Genomic DNA, 15,128 nt, shown 5'->3' with positions numbered 1-15,128 from the left:
AATTCACTCAGAAGCTTCTAAATATAGGACCACCGCTTCATCCCCTTGGAAGGGAAGGGCTTTTGTGTGCATCAGGAAGAGTTCCTCGGCCACGGAAACTTTCCGCGTCCTTGGTCAAACCGTCCAGTCTTTGGGGGTCCCATCAAAGCAGGTCCAACTGAAGAGACATTTGCACCAGCCTCTCCACCAGGAAAGGTCCAGGAACCAGGCTGACTTGCTTCTATTACGCCAATGTTTTGACCCTTCCAACACCCAGGCCTCACAGTGGTTGAAGTCTTCCAGACCCCTATAATATCAGGGGACACCCAAGTATTTAGGGGGGGGGAGTAAGTCGGTCCTTGCTCAATTCCAAACCAAGTTGAAAAAATTGAGCCTTTTCTACAGCAGGGCCTGCAACGTCCAAATTCATCGGCATCGGACCAGAATATCTCCGGGACTGCCTTCTGCCGCACGAATCCCAGCGACCGATAAGGTCCCACAGAGTTGGCCTTCTCTGGGTCCCATCGACTAAACAATGTTGTCTGGCGGGTTCCAGGGGAAGAGCCTTCTCTGTGGCGGCCCCGACTCTCTGGAACCAGCTCCCCCTGGAGATTAGAACTGCCTCCACCCTCCTTGCCTTCTGTAAACTCCTTAAAACTCACCTCTGCCGTCAGGTATGGGGGAATTGAGGCATTACCCCCCTCTCCCCCGGGCCTATACAATTTATGTATGGTATGTCTGTGTGTATGTCTGCTTTAATAATGGGGTTTTTAAATGTTTTTTTAAAAAATTTATTAGATTTGTTATTAATTGTTTTATTGTATGCTGTGAGCTGACCTGAGTCTACGGAGAGGGGCAGCATACAAGTCTAATAAATGAATGAATGAATGAATGAATGAATGAATGAATCCAATCAATCAATCAATCAATCAATCAATAAAGATTCCGTGGGCCTGACTATTAGACCCTTCCCAGCCCAAATGACCCTCCTCTTCTTATATGGGACATCATGGAGCTGAGAAGTCCCCGGTGCAAATTAGGGCCTTTCTGGGCCAAGGTCTGTTTCCTGGACTGGACAAGAGGGGAATTGTCACCATGCAGCTGCATTTGGCCAAACTGTGTCGGATAAGGAAGGACGAGACAACAAGCGGATGCAGAATCAGTCCTGACCCCCCCATCCCCCCCCCAAATTCAGCTCAACACCTGAATCCCACCCAGCCCTGACCTTCTCCCCAGGGCGGCCACACGAGCCGACTGCCTGTCTCCCGCACAAGACGCAGCCCCACAGATTTCTCCCGGCACAAAGTCATTAAAGTTTCCCCCCAGCAGGCAAAGAAGGAGACTCTCGGGTCCAGCAATTACTTCGCTGCACACCGCAACTTTGACAACGGCCAAAATACAGATGCTCTGTTGGAATCAGCAGCAGCTCCACGCAAACCACGTCTCCATTTTCTCTCGGCTCCACCTAGAAACCCACTCAGGACGATACCATGTCAGAGCCCCCAAACCGTTTGCATTTCTAGCCACGGGACAAAAAATTGGCCAGACCTCCTGGTGAACATCTGAATGGAAGAAAGAAGGAGAAGGAGAAGAAAGGAGGAGGATGGGGAGGAGGAGGAGGAGAAGGAGAAGAAAGGAGGAGGAGGAGGAGGAGAAGGAGAAGAAAGGAGGAGGAGGAGAAGGAGAAGGAGAAGGAGAAGAAGGAGGAAGAGGAGGAGGAGAAGAAGGAGAAGGAAAAGGAGGAGAAGAAGAAGAAGAAGAAGAAGAAGAGGAGGAGGAGGAGGAGGAGACTGACAATGAGCCTTTCCTGACCATCTCTACAAGGGAGGGAGGTCCTCTCTTCCTGTTTAAAAATGCCGGGAGCTTCGTGCTGTGTTCTTCTCCTTCAGTCCAGTCAGAGTAGCCATCAAGGACAGGATGTCCTCCTGTCCCACCGACTGATTTATGAGGCTGCTCATACAAGTCCTGGAAGAAGCATCAAACCTCCTCGTAACCAAACAACCCTGCAATGAAGAAATCCTGAAGGATTTCGTTCTGGATGGTTGCATGGAGTAGGAGGGCAACAGTGGAGAAAGACCATTAAAAGGCCCTGAATGCTACTAGCCATCATCATTCGTGTGTCCCTAGATGTTTGCCATGATGCAAAAAGGATGTTGAGACTTTAGAAAAAGTGCAGAGAAGAGGTACAAAGAGGATTAGGGGACTGGAGGCTAAAACATAGGAAGAACGGTTGCAGGAACTGGGCACGGCTAGTTTAACGAAAAGAAGGACCGGGGGGGACATGATAGCAGCCTTCCGGTATCTCAGGGGTTGCCACAAAGAAGAAGGAATCAACCTATTCTCCAAAGCACCTGAGGGTAGAACAAGAAGCAATGGGTGGAAACTAAACAAGGAGAGAAGCAACTTAGAACTATGGATAAATTTCCTGACAGTCAGAATGATTGACCAGTGGAACAGAAGTTGCCTCCAGAAGTTGTGAATGCTCCAACACTGGAAGCTTTTAAGCAGATGTTGGATAACCATCTGGCTGACGTAGTGCAGGGTTTCCTGCCTAAGCAGGGGGTTGGACTAGAAGACCTCCAAGGTCCCTTCCAACTCTGTTGTTGTTGTTGTTGTTGTTGTTATTGTTATTGTTATTGCTATTATTATTATTATTATTGGAACCTGGCTTAGAGGAGATTTCTCCAAACTTGTTGGCTGGGGAATTCTGGGAGTTGAAGTCCTCGAAGTCTTACACTTGCCAAATTTGGAGACCTCTGGTTCAGAGAGCAGCGTCTTGGAGGACATGGAAGGATGTCTGGGTACATGTGGCTGGAGAACCTTCTCTGCCCACATCTGACCTGCTTGGCTTCTGTTCTCCATCTCTTAGGGACCACCCATCACCAGAAGCCATGAAGCTCCGAGGGAGGACACACACCAAAGGCCTCCAGCTCTCTTCTACACTACGCCACACAAAAGGCCAACAACCCTTGACCTCTTGCCCATCCCCAGGAGAGCTTAAAGACTGCGAGAAGGAAGTTCTCCACAGCAAGCACCACTCAAAGTCACCCCACCTTCCCGGTTTGACCCGACGTTCCAAATTTAACTCGGGGGCCGTACTTTGCCCCCGAAAGTCAGCATGCGAAATGGAACGGCGCAACAATCCGGGCCACTGAACTGTGAGCTCCGTGCATTCATGGAGGGTTTTTTCCCCCTACTCAGCACTGCATTTAAATGAGGAGAGAAATTGGAGGGTATTTTTAGCAGCCCTCTGCCACTAAAACTCATTTGACGGAAATACCAAAGGGACTGTTAACGTGGAGTATGATTTTTTTTAAATCCCCTCTGCAGGAAGAATGGGGTATAATTTGTCTAAAAATGACTGGTGCTTTCCTGGCTGGTGGGCATAATTTTAGTTGGTGCCCCTTGAAAGGAACACAGGTGTGGGTGTGTGAGAGAGAGAGCTTCCAAATGCACATTTGACTGTTGTATCCTCACAACTTCAGGTTCGCAAATCATTTACAACTGCAGTTCATCACCTTTTTGTTCCCTTGTACATGTACAAACAAACAAACAAACACAAAACCTTATGCACAAACACAGCACACCAATCTGTCTTCTGCAATAACATCCCGGCCGATGTAATTTATGGGTCACCATCTGCAATGAATGAAGTCAGAAAAGTCATGTCCTCCTTGTTTGGCAGGTGTCACTCCTGCAATATTCACTGGAAAAGGGAAGAGGCTTGGACTGCACAGTTGCAGCCACCCCCTGCCCACACCCTCAATTTTTGTGACCCAGGTGAGACTCCAAACAGGGCAGCATTTTCTATTCGGCCCCAAGGTCGTCAGTTCCTTTGAAGAGGCCTTCGGATGCTCTTAGGGAGGGGCTGTCTTCACCCTCTTTCGCTCCCACCCAAATCTCTGGGCTGGGTCGTCTCTTGTTCCTCTGGGGTGGGGTGCCCCCCCTCCTGCCCACCTCCCACATTCCATCATTGGAGGTCTTGTCCCACTTGGCACTAACTTGGCTTTGGTGCATTGTGCCAACCTGGCATTCTTCATCACTGAAGGTGAGGCGAGATTAAACTGCAGCTGTCTGGGATGACAAGAGCCAAACACACCTGCCTTGCAAGGAGTGTGTGTGTGTTTGTGTGTGTGTGTAAGGCACACCTTGTGCTTTGTGATGTACTCTCCTTTAGGAAATGCACCTTTAAAGGCCAAGAGAGAGAGAGAGAAAGAGAGAGGGAGGGAGAGAGAGAGAGAGAGAGAGAGAGAGAGAGAGAGAGAGAGAGAGAGAGAGAGAATGATATCAGAGTACATGAGCCCAAAATAGAAAGAAGCCACCAGAGGGAGTAAAATTAATTCGGGGAGTGGGGGGGTGAAGACAATGGAGCTGCCCAAACACTTTTTTTAATTAGTTGCCAGTAAATCTATATTCCTTTTTGCTGCAAGAAATTCAACGGTGATCAAAATATGTCATTATCACGCCTGCCTGGACAATGTTTCTGGTCATCAAACCACATCCAGACCAAAGGGAAAAGGACCAGGAAGCTTCAAGTAGAAAAACTGTCATTAACACACTTTCATTGGCCAAGGAATCCAGTTTTATTTTAAGTGGGAAATACTTTGGCCCTGCTGCCACCCTGGCTTGGTAGAAACCGACTCCGAGAGGGGCTTTTCCCTTGAGTGACGCATCATTAAGGCACATTAACAGCCTCCTAATTTAACTCTCCAGGCAGAGATCCAAGCTACAAAACAGAGCGTTTTCAAAGCACCACAGTTGGGGGAAAGGTATCGAAACCTTAATAATAAGCCTTCCCCAGAAGCCTTTGCCACCTACCAGATCAACAACCTTTTCCATAAAATACTCAAAGGAAGCCTCCTGGTTGAAGCAGCTCTTAAACAAGAGTTCTTCCTTGTTGGCAAGTCCCCAGAAGGGCTCAATTGATGGTGAGAACTCAAGAGAATCAGATTTGGGAGCTCTGCAATCCATCCATCCATCCACCCACCCACCCACCATCCATCCATCCATCCATCCATCCATCCATCCATCCATCCATCCATCCATCCTCTTTCAAGTCTGCTGTTTTAAGGCACACATCTCTTGACGCATTTAAAAATAATTCAGGGCAAAGCCAAAGTTAGTAACAGTTACCTAAATATTTAGGAAAAATGATAAATAATCTGACTTGAAAATGGCACCTTCTCCAATTTGATTGCCTTCTCCAGAAAGGAAGGTCTGAGAGTGAGAGCAGAGAAGGCACCAGCCTCGTTTCTTAGGTAGGGAAGGAAGGAAAGGAGGAAGACCCTCAAAAGCAGGTATCTCTGTCATGTGCCAACCTCCCCACCCACCTCCAGGGATCAAGCATTAATTTCAATTCTTTGCAGAAGGCAGGGAAACCAATTAAAGCAGCCTCAAGAGGTAACTGTCTAGAGGCAAGCCAGCCTTCCGATAAGGCGATAACTGTTTTCAAACACACGTCTTTTTCGGAAGAGTTCAAGGGAGCTCCACAGAGATTTATCCTCATCTTACCTGAGATGCTTAAGTGATCCACCGGGTTGAAGAAAACTGTGTCCTAAGATCCGTAGTTGAGGGGAATGATTTCAATGTTTGCCTCCCTGGATCTAATCCAACACCCATCCCAACACCTAAGGATACTTTAGAGAAGCTTCCCTTAGATTATAACTTGTCCACATTGGCCCTTCTCACTCAACATTCATTCCTTCTCCTCCCTTCCTTCTTTCCTTCCCACTCCTTCCTTCTTTCTTTCTTTCCTTCCTTCCTTCCCATTCCTTCTTTCCTTCCTTTCCTCCCTTCCTTCCTTCCTTTCCTTCTTTCCTTCCCACTCCTTCCTTCCTTCCCTTCTTTCCTTCCCACTCCTTCCTTCCTTCTTTCCTTCCTTCATTCATTTATTCAGTCAGTCAGTCAGTCAATTTTTTTATACTGCCCTTCTCCTTAGACTCAGGGCGGCTTACAACATGTTAGCCATAGCACTTTTATAACAGAGCCAGCCTATGGCCTCCACAATCCGGGTCCTCATTTGACCCACCTCGCAAGGATGGAAGGCTGAGTCAACCTTGAGCCGGTGATGAGATTTGAACCGCTGACCTGCAGATCTAGCAGTCAGCTTTAGTGGCTTGCAGTACAGCAATCTACCTGCTGCGCCACCTTGGCTCAACATGGCCAACTCACTCAACCTTCAACTCATCTTCGCAGGCTGATAGGACCAACTCAAGTGAACGGTCTGGGCCTTGACCCTCCCATCTACTCCCTTAGGGTTGCAGAGGGTGTGCATGAAAGTGCCACCACTGCGGCACAGCCCTACCAGGGGCCTCCACCTTGTGAGGTCTTCCGTCTTGATCAGACAAACCTTGGCAGCAAGAGTTAATCCTCTCTTAAGAAGGGAATGAACTGAACAGCAGGGAGAGGAAGAATCAATTTAGCTTTGAAGCAGAGCTGGTCCCTTTGGGACTAAGACTAACCCCTCTGGTTTAATTGCCTGGGTCAATTAGTGGGGTTTAACTAACTGTACAATAAACTTCCTTCTCTCTCCCATGACTGTTAAATATGTTGCACAAACAGAGACACGGAGGAGAAGGAAACAACCTTACATGAACTAATTTTTTTCTGAATGCACAGGTCAAGGAACCCCATCAAAAATACTGGACCAATTTGTGTCCGAAACTGTAATCTGGTATAAAACTACCTCGGGGACAGGCAAGTAAATTAAGGTTTTCAATTCCTATCAACTTTTGATATAGAATTCCTGGACTTTTGTCAGCTTGAGCCCACATACAACTTTCCTTCCTCTCTCTCTCTCTCCTCCCCCTCCTGTCTTTGCTTCTGTCCTGTGGGGAAAATATCTTTAAGATGATAAAGAAGCCAAGAAAATTACTGCCCAAATTCTTGAAAGTGACTGTTGAAGCAAAACAATTATTCTATTATAAATTAATAATGCAATTCATTTGTAATCTATTATTGAGTGGTTGAAGAATAGTTTATGCTCAAATAGACTGAAATTTTCTCCCAAAACCCATTTATTGCAGAAGATAAATTTAAGGGTAGTGTCACATTTTGAAAAATGTTATTTTATTGGCAGTAATTTTTCATGGTACCTGTGGGGACAAAATGACAGCTCAACACTGCAATTGTCCTTCATGTTGATATCCTTTTTTAAAGTTGAAATTGCCCTGGGAATATAAAAGATTTCTTTCTTTTTTTTACCCCTTGCTGCCAGATTTCAGGAGGGGCGAAAACTATTTAGTGGGATGTTCGGAGAAGAGAAAAGATACAGCGACGAGTCCCCCACGCTGAGTTATGCAATGGGAAAACAGGGGGAAGGAAACACGATGAGAATTAGTCAACCACTCAGGATTAAGTCTGGGTTATTTGCAATATCTTCAAGGTTGTTTCTAAGCCACCGTGAGAGTTGGGATTCTCTTCGGCACCAAGAACAATCTATGACAGATAATGGACATCTACGGTCCTTGGACTTCAATTCCCAGAATTCTGGAATTTGAAATCCACAGGCCGTAAAGGGGTCCCATTTGCTCACCCCTGATCAATGACCTTGTGGTTGACCGAACGAGAAGAGCCTTGGGAGAGGCAGAAAGATTGAAGATTTGGAACGGAAAACCGTCTTCATATCGGCCCTACAAAATGGCTGTCTCCAATAAATACATGTTCACCAGTCGTGGGGTGGGCCAACAGCTGAAAGACTCTGCAGGGAATTTAAAGCATTCATAGAGAAGACCAGATTCTTTGTCCACCATTGGGAAAAGGAAGGCACACAAAGATCTATCCATCCTAAGATAAAATACAGGAAATAGTATAAGGGCAGACTAGATGGACCATGAGGTCTTTTTCTGCCATCAGTCTTCTATGTTTCTATATTTCTAAAGTGGACCTTGATCTGATTTAAGGTTGTTGGGTCTAGTCAACATAACATACTTTCTCATTGTTCCAGCCAAGACCTTCCTTAGGTCCATAGGAATCTGACATCCTCCCAAAACTGGTAGCATGGTTTCTCTTGGTGAGTTGTGTAGCTACAAGTTGTTAGACACAGCACGAAATAGTCATGAGGTGGATCCAAAATCTTCAGACACAGCATTGGTGCTTCAAGGTTCTTCTGTCGAAGGAGTGAAGTTGTCCAAGGTTTGTTTGTTCCATTTTTCACATGCTGTTCCTGGAAGTTGGGAATTTTCTCTCTAAAAGCGGATGGGTTCTTCTCCTAAAATTATGCAATTTGCTCAGCCGGAGCTAAGAGTTCTGTCTGAGTAAAGAAACTGCCTTCCACAGACTGGGAATGTCCTAACTTGGGTCTGAAAGGGGTTTTTCTTCTCCTAGCATGTTATGGTGGTATTCCAAGAACTCTACCATGGAACTTCTGCCTAAAAAAGAAGTCTCTGTCTTCAAACAATGGCTACTTCCTCAGGGAACAGTAGCCAAGGACCTGGCCCTGGAGAAATCCGTCTGACCATCAAAGGTAGGATGACACTTAATAAGAACTTATTCTTCATGGGAGGACATCCATTATCTCATTTGGCATCCCCTGCATAAATGTCTCCCTGAATTTATTGCTTGTTGAAGCTGTACCACCGCCGAAGCTTGTCCCGTGTTTACCCTAAAAAAATTGTCCTCCTCTCCACCTTCAAGCAGAGCGATGAAAAGTTCCTGCCTCTTTGTTGCCACTGTTGCTATATTTGGTCACCTTCAAAATGAGATCAAATGAGACCAAGGTAATTAAGCAATTAGACAAGGGAAATGCGAGTACTTGCTTCAACCTTGGAAGTTCTCAAACGGCACAGAACAAGCCACTTCCCATCACAATGAGTCTGTTGAAAGGACTCCTTCTCTCCTCCAGAGCAGGGGGCTCTCCAACCTTGGCAACTTTACAACTTGTGGATCTTAACTCCCAGAATTCCTCAGCCACCACGCGCTTAAAACCCACCTCTGCCGTCAGGCATGGGGGAATTGAAACGTCTCCCCTGGGCCTATACAGTTTATGTATGGTATGTTGTGTGTATGTCTGCTTTTAATAATGGTTTTTTTTTAGTGTTTCTCTTAAATTATTAGATTTGTTTTATATTGTTTATTATTGCTGTGAGCCACCCCGAGTCTACAGAGAGGGGCGGCATACAAATCTAATAAATAAATAATCTAATAAATCTAATCTAATAAATAAATAAATTCTGGGAGTTGAGCTCCACAAGTCGTAAAGTTACCAAGGTTGGAGAGCCCTGTTGCAAAGCAAGAATATTTTTTTTCAAAGGAGAGGAAGGAACTACCAAGAGTTGCTTTTATCAAAAAAACTGGTACAGACAAGGGAAGTACTATCCCCACAATATCAGCGTGGGATCAACTGACCTTCCTTGGATGGCTTTAGCTATTGAAACTGGGACTTAGATGAGCAGTTGCAGACCAACGATTCGAGCAAAAGAATTATCCACTAATTGCAAACAGTCCCCTGTCCAGCATTGTCATGACGGCCAACCAATGACTTTGGGAATGGGCAGGTGTGATAACAAGCTTCTTCTCTGGGCATCTGGGCCTCTGCTCTTGATTATTGAGTGAGCCAAGGTGGCACAGCGGCCAGAGTCCAGTACTGTAGGCCACTAAAGCTGACCGTAGATCAGGCAGGTCAGCGGTTGAAATCTCATCATCGGCTCTAGGTTGACTCAGCCTCCCATCCTTCCGAGGTGGCTCAAATGAGGACCTGGATTGTGGGAGCAATATGATGGCTCTTCTTTTTAAAAAGTGCTATTGCTAACATGTTGTAAGCCGCCCTGAGTCCAAGGAGAAGGACGGCATTAAAAAAAATATTGAATGAATAAAATAAAGAAATAATTCCTACCGAAACCTGGCTACATGGATTGGGGAACTTCCAGAGCAGAGTTTCAAAACCAACCATCATCTTCCACGGGGTCCAGGCTCATTCATCTCCCCAGAATTTGCCTGGCCACTTGGCCTCAAGAGAGGTAGCGCTATGAAATGGACAATGGGCAGACAAACGCAACATCTAAAGAGGTTGTGAGGGCCTCTTTACTTGGCCGCACTTCACACCTCGGGTCAACAGTGTATGTCCAAGGAGCCTCCAAGAAAGAAGAGTGTGAAGGATTTTATTTATTATCTATCTATCTATCTATCTATCTATCTATCTATCTATCTATCTATCTATCTATCTATCTATCTATCTATTGGATTTGTATGCCACCCCTCTCCATGGATCTGGGATGGCTCACAACATGTCAACAATAAAACAGTGTACAAAATACAATTGGATCCCATTAATATAAATAGTTTAAAGCTGAATATCAAAAACCATTCATTCCATACAAACCAAATATACTAGGCATTCGGTGGCCAGAGGCTGTGATGTGTAATGACCCCAAGCCTGGCGGCATAAATAAGTTTTCAAATTCTTATGAATTTTGTCTCCCTGCTGCACCTCAGCAATGATGTGAATGTTGTGACTGCCTCATAAATGGAGACTCTTCCTCCAAACAGAGATAGAAACATAGAAACATAGAAGACGGATGGCAGAAAAAGACCTCATGGTCCATCTCGTCTGCCCTTATACTATTTCCTGTATTTTATCTTAGGATGGATGGATGTTTATCCTAGGCATGTATAAATTCAGTGACTGTGGATTTTCCAACCACGTCTGCTGGAAGTTTGTTCCAAGGATCTACGACTCTTTCAGTAAAATAATATTTTCTCATGTTGCTTCTAATCTTTCCCCCAACTAACTTCAGATTGTGCCCCCTTGTTCTTGTGTTCACTTTCCTTTTAAAAACACTTCCCTCCTGGACCTTATTTAACCCTTTAGCATATTTAAATGTTTCGATCATGTCCCCCTTTTCCTTCTGTCCTCCAGACTATACAGATTGAGTTCATAAAGTCTTTCCTGATACATTTTATGCTGAAGACCTTCCACCATTCTTGTAGCCCGTCTCTGGACCCGTTCAATTTTGTCAATATATTTTTGTAGGCGAGGTCTCCAGAACTGAACACAGTATTATTCCAAATGGGGTCTCATCAAGATGGAATTATTTGTGCAGTTTGCCCTGGATAATCACCTTGGAAATCTCTGCCTTGCTTTCTAGATCATCCCTTGGACTATTTTGTCCCCTAAGAGAAAATAAATGGGCTCCTTACTACCGCGATAGAGCAGCGTAAATAGTTTACAAGCAAAAGTTTCTGGTAGGCATCCTTGAGTCCACATTGTTCAAGGCTACTACTCGCTTGTGGAAAGTCCCTGACTTCCCAGGTTCTGCCAAACGTTCTCCACCCGTGGCCTGTGCTGAACTGTTGTCCCAGCAAGCAGCGGCTATTATTCACTTTGCAGAGAAAGTCCAAAGCACCAGAAGGCAGGATCTGCAAGATAGATTAACTGCTTTCTGCACTGGAGATGGTAGAACTTCAGCGATTCATCATGCGAGAGTACAACCGCTGGATTGTTCGGCCACCTTCTCCTCACCCTGATCCCTTCCCCCTGAACGGAGGAGGAGGAGGGGGGAAAACCGAAAGTTTGGTCAAGTTATGCAGTGATAATTGCAGGGAGAAATGTCTTCTTTTAACATCGACTTCTTCCTTTCCAGTCGCCAATTATATTGCTTACCCAACGCTGTCAACTCCCGCACATCCCGAATAATTAATAGCTTATGGACCAACTCAGTGCTACTGAAAGTAATTACTGCAGGAGCGAGGAAGCCTCCTTTAAACAAATGCAGCGTTTGAAGGCTTCCTCGTGTACCCAAACGTGTTTGCCTTGATCCCTGGCAACCTTACAACTGGAGTGCAAACTAATTGGTCGGCCCCGTTAGAGATTAAGGCAGGATTGAGTGGCTTCTTAATAGAAACCACGGGAGGCAGCGGCTATAGTTAGCAGCTTCACATTTCATTGAAAAACAAAAGAGCTGGGATGACAATTTATATAGTTTAAAAAATGGATCGGAGGACAGAACCCACCAAAGTAGTAATCCCACCTTCTCTTTTGAGCAAGAGCCCAGAGTCCACCAGAAGTCTATGGCATTGTGTGTGTTTGTCTGTTGTGTGTAAATTGTCAACAATTGAGCTAGCCTATGGGGGTTTCTTCCCCCACGTGAATCCTGGAAATGATCCGAGGTCTTCAGTACCTTGGACAAGTCCCCCCAAAGAAGGAGATCTGACGTTCTCCACTCCAGGCTCCATCCAGGGTGGAGAAAGAAGTTAATTTAATCTAATTTATCCAACTTAGACTTATATACCACTTCATAGTACTTTTGCAGCCCTCTCTAAGCGGTTTACAGAGAGTCAGCCTCTTGCCCCCAACAATCTGGGTCCTCATTTCACCCACCTTGGAAGGAGGGAAGGCTGAGTCAACCTGGAGCCCACTGAGATTCGATATTTATCTCTCTATCTCTCTATCTCTCTCTCTCTCTATCTCTATCTCTCTATCTCTCTATCTCTCTATCTATGTCTATCTATCTATCTATCTATCTATCTATCTATCCATCTATCTATCTATCTATGTCTATCTATCTATCTATCTACCTACCTACCTACCTACCTGCTTACTTACTTACTTATTTACTTATTAACTTATTCATTCATTCATTCACTCATTCATTTATTTATTTATTTAATTTTTATGCCGCCCTTCTCCTTAGACTCAGGGCAGCTTACAACATGTTAGCAATAGCACTTTTTAAAAACAGAGCCAGCCTATTGCCCCCACAATCCGGGTCCTCATTTTACCCACCTCGGAAGGATGGAAGGCTGAGTCAACCTTGAGCCGGTGATGAGATTTGAACTGCTGACTTTCAGATCTACAGACAGCTTCAGTGGCCTGCAGTACAGCACTCTAACCACTGCACCACCCAGGCTCTAAAGGCTTTAAACCACAGCACCACCAGTGGTTATAACCATTGTTGTGTCCCAAGATCATGTGATTCCCTTTTGTGACTTTCTGACAAGCAAACTCACTTAACAACCCTGTGAGTAACTTATTGATTTTGATGATTCACTTAACAACCGTGGCAAGGAAGGCTCTCTGCCAGGCGGGCAAGGCTTCGTTTATGACACGCTGTGCTATTCCTGATGGAAACATCTCCTCCATCCTTGTTTCGTGAGGGTGCTGTTGGGGGTGAAATGGGGAGGGTGGGGAACGCAGGGTGCCACCCAGAGTAAAGGAAGAGGGAGCTTTGCACCAGGAGACAAAATTAGATTCATTCCAGGGAAATAAAACACTGCAAAATGCATTAGATGCAATGTTCTGAGCACTTCTTTAGGAGAGTAATAAACTGATAAAAAGGGCAACGTAGAATGTCTTAAACAAACAAACAAACAAACAAAGCTGTCACTAGGCAGGGCTTCTTCTTTTTTTAAAGCAACCTGTAAGGAACAGAAGGGCTGTTGGTCAGATTACGTAAAAAATGGGGCGTTTATTCCCCATTAAGTATAAAATGACCACATTCCTTTTACTATGGCTGCTCCATTAGTATCGGTGTGGCTGTGGACTTTAGGAAAAGGGCATTAATTCCTATGCGGATAAATACCACAATAAAGACCGGTTCTCCATCCAAAAGTCCTTCCTTCTGTTGTGGTGAGCTCTGGCCCAGCTCCTGCCCCAAGGACTGTGGATGTAGGGGAGACACCCACATGCTGCAGGCCTGTTTTGCCCCCGGTGGAATCTGCTGATGAAGGCTCCTCTGACCAAGAAGACATGAGTGACAGGGAGGAGGAGAGTGGGGCAGACAGCTCAGAAGGAGATCAATTATCTAGCTCCTCCTTGGATTCAGAACAAGAGTTAATGATACAGCCACGCATGCGGAGAGCGATGCATAGGCAGCAACAACTGAGAGATTATTATCAAAGAAAATGAGGCCACCTGTGGTTGGGTGGGGCTGTGGTCATTAGGGAGGCCTTTGGCCATTGTGGAGGATTATCTGATTGTTGTGTTTCGTGACTGCTTTACTGACTTTGACCTTTGTGTGCTGATTTTTCCCCGCTTTGAAACTAAACCAGAGCAAAGTGTGTTTCACTTTGTGAAAGAAGAAGGACTGTGAATTGCCTCACAGCTGCAAGCTAAGTATCACAGAACTGATAAGGGACTTGTACCAATTACCAGTTTGTTTGGAGATGAGTGCTCTTTGCTATCCCAAAAGGGGGCTTAGGTTAAGTGAATTTTCATTATAAAGAACATTGTTTTGAATTTTCAAACGTGTGTGTGTCTGAAATTTGTACTTGTGAATTTTTGGGAGGAGTCTACCAGAGAGCCTGAGAGAACACTCTTCTTTCAAAGCTGGTTTCTGAGATGTTCCAGCATCAAGAATAATCTAATGCAACATGTGCAGCCCACAGCTTCACAAGCATGGAGATCTGCCTCCTAAAGATGTGTAAATCCTGATTATAGAAGGTTGTTCTTGTGGAAGAATTGATGTACACAAGAGGGGAGATCTTGGGATACACGAGAAAAGCTACCTTTGAATCGCTGTGGGAAAGAGGGGGAAAGTTTACCTGGTGCAGAAAATAGCAGAATCAGAAAAACAAACTCACCCAAAAATTGTGAGAGAAGGCAGGGAAAGGGGAGATGGAAATGAGAAGCTGGCAGACGAGAGAGGATAGAAAATGAGGTTTCCTTCCTTCGACTCCAGAAGACATCTGAAATTCATTCACAAACACGCATTAAATAAAATATGCGGGTTGAGGGAGATAGCATCAAAACAAGTTGCTTAAGGATAAGCAGCGATGCGATCTCCTGCCAAAGAGGTTTTCCCTTCCATTTTCTCAACGGCAGTCAGGGGGAAAGGCGCCGTTTGCTCTGCCTTACACGCTGCCATGTTGCCCAAGGTTCGATTCTTCGACGACATCATCAAAGAATCGTCCACGTTTTCTGCTCATATTTATTTATTTATTTATTATTATTTATTTATTGGATTTCTTTGCCACCCCTCTCTGGAGACTCGGGGCGGCTAACAGCAACAATAAAGCAGTGTACAATAGTAGTCTGATGTTAGACATAATTAAAAGCCCATTAATATTAAAAAAAGAAAACCAAACATACATACAGACATACCATGCATAGAATTGTAAAGGCCTAGGGGGAAAGGGAATCTCAATTCCCCCATGCCTGATGGCAGAGGTGGGTTTTAAGCAGCTTACGAAAGGCAAGGAGGACGGGGGCAATT

This window comes from Erythrolamprus reginae, chromosome 10 (assembly GCF_031021105.1).
Source record: "Erythrolamprus reginae isolate rEryReg1 chromosome 10, rEryReg1.hap1, whole genome shotgun sequence".
In the NCBI taxonomy this organism is placed as follows: Eukaryota; Metazoa; Chordata; class Lepidosauria; order Squamata; family Dipsadidae; genus Erythrolamprus; species Erythrolamprus reginae.
This window is presented reverse-complemented; position numbering follows the sequence as displayed.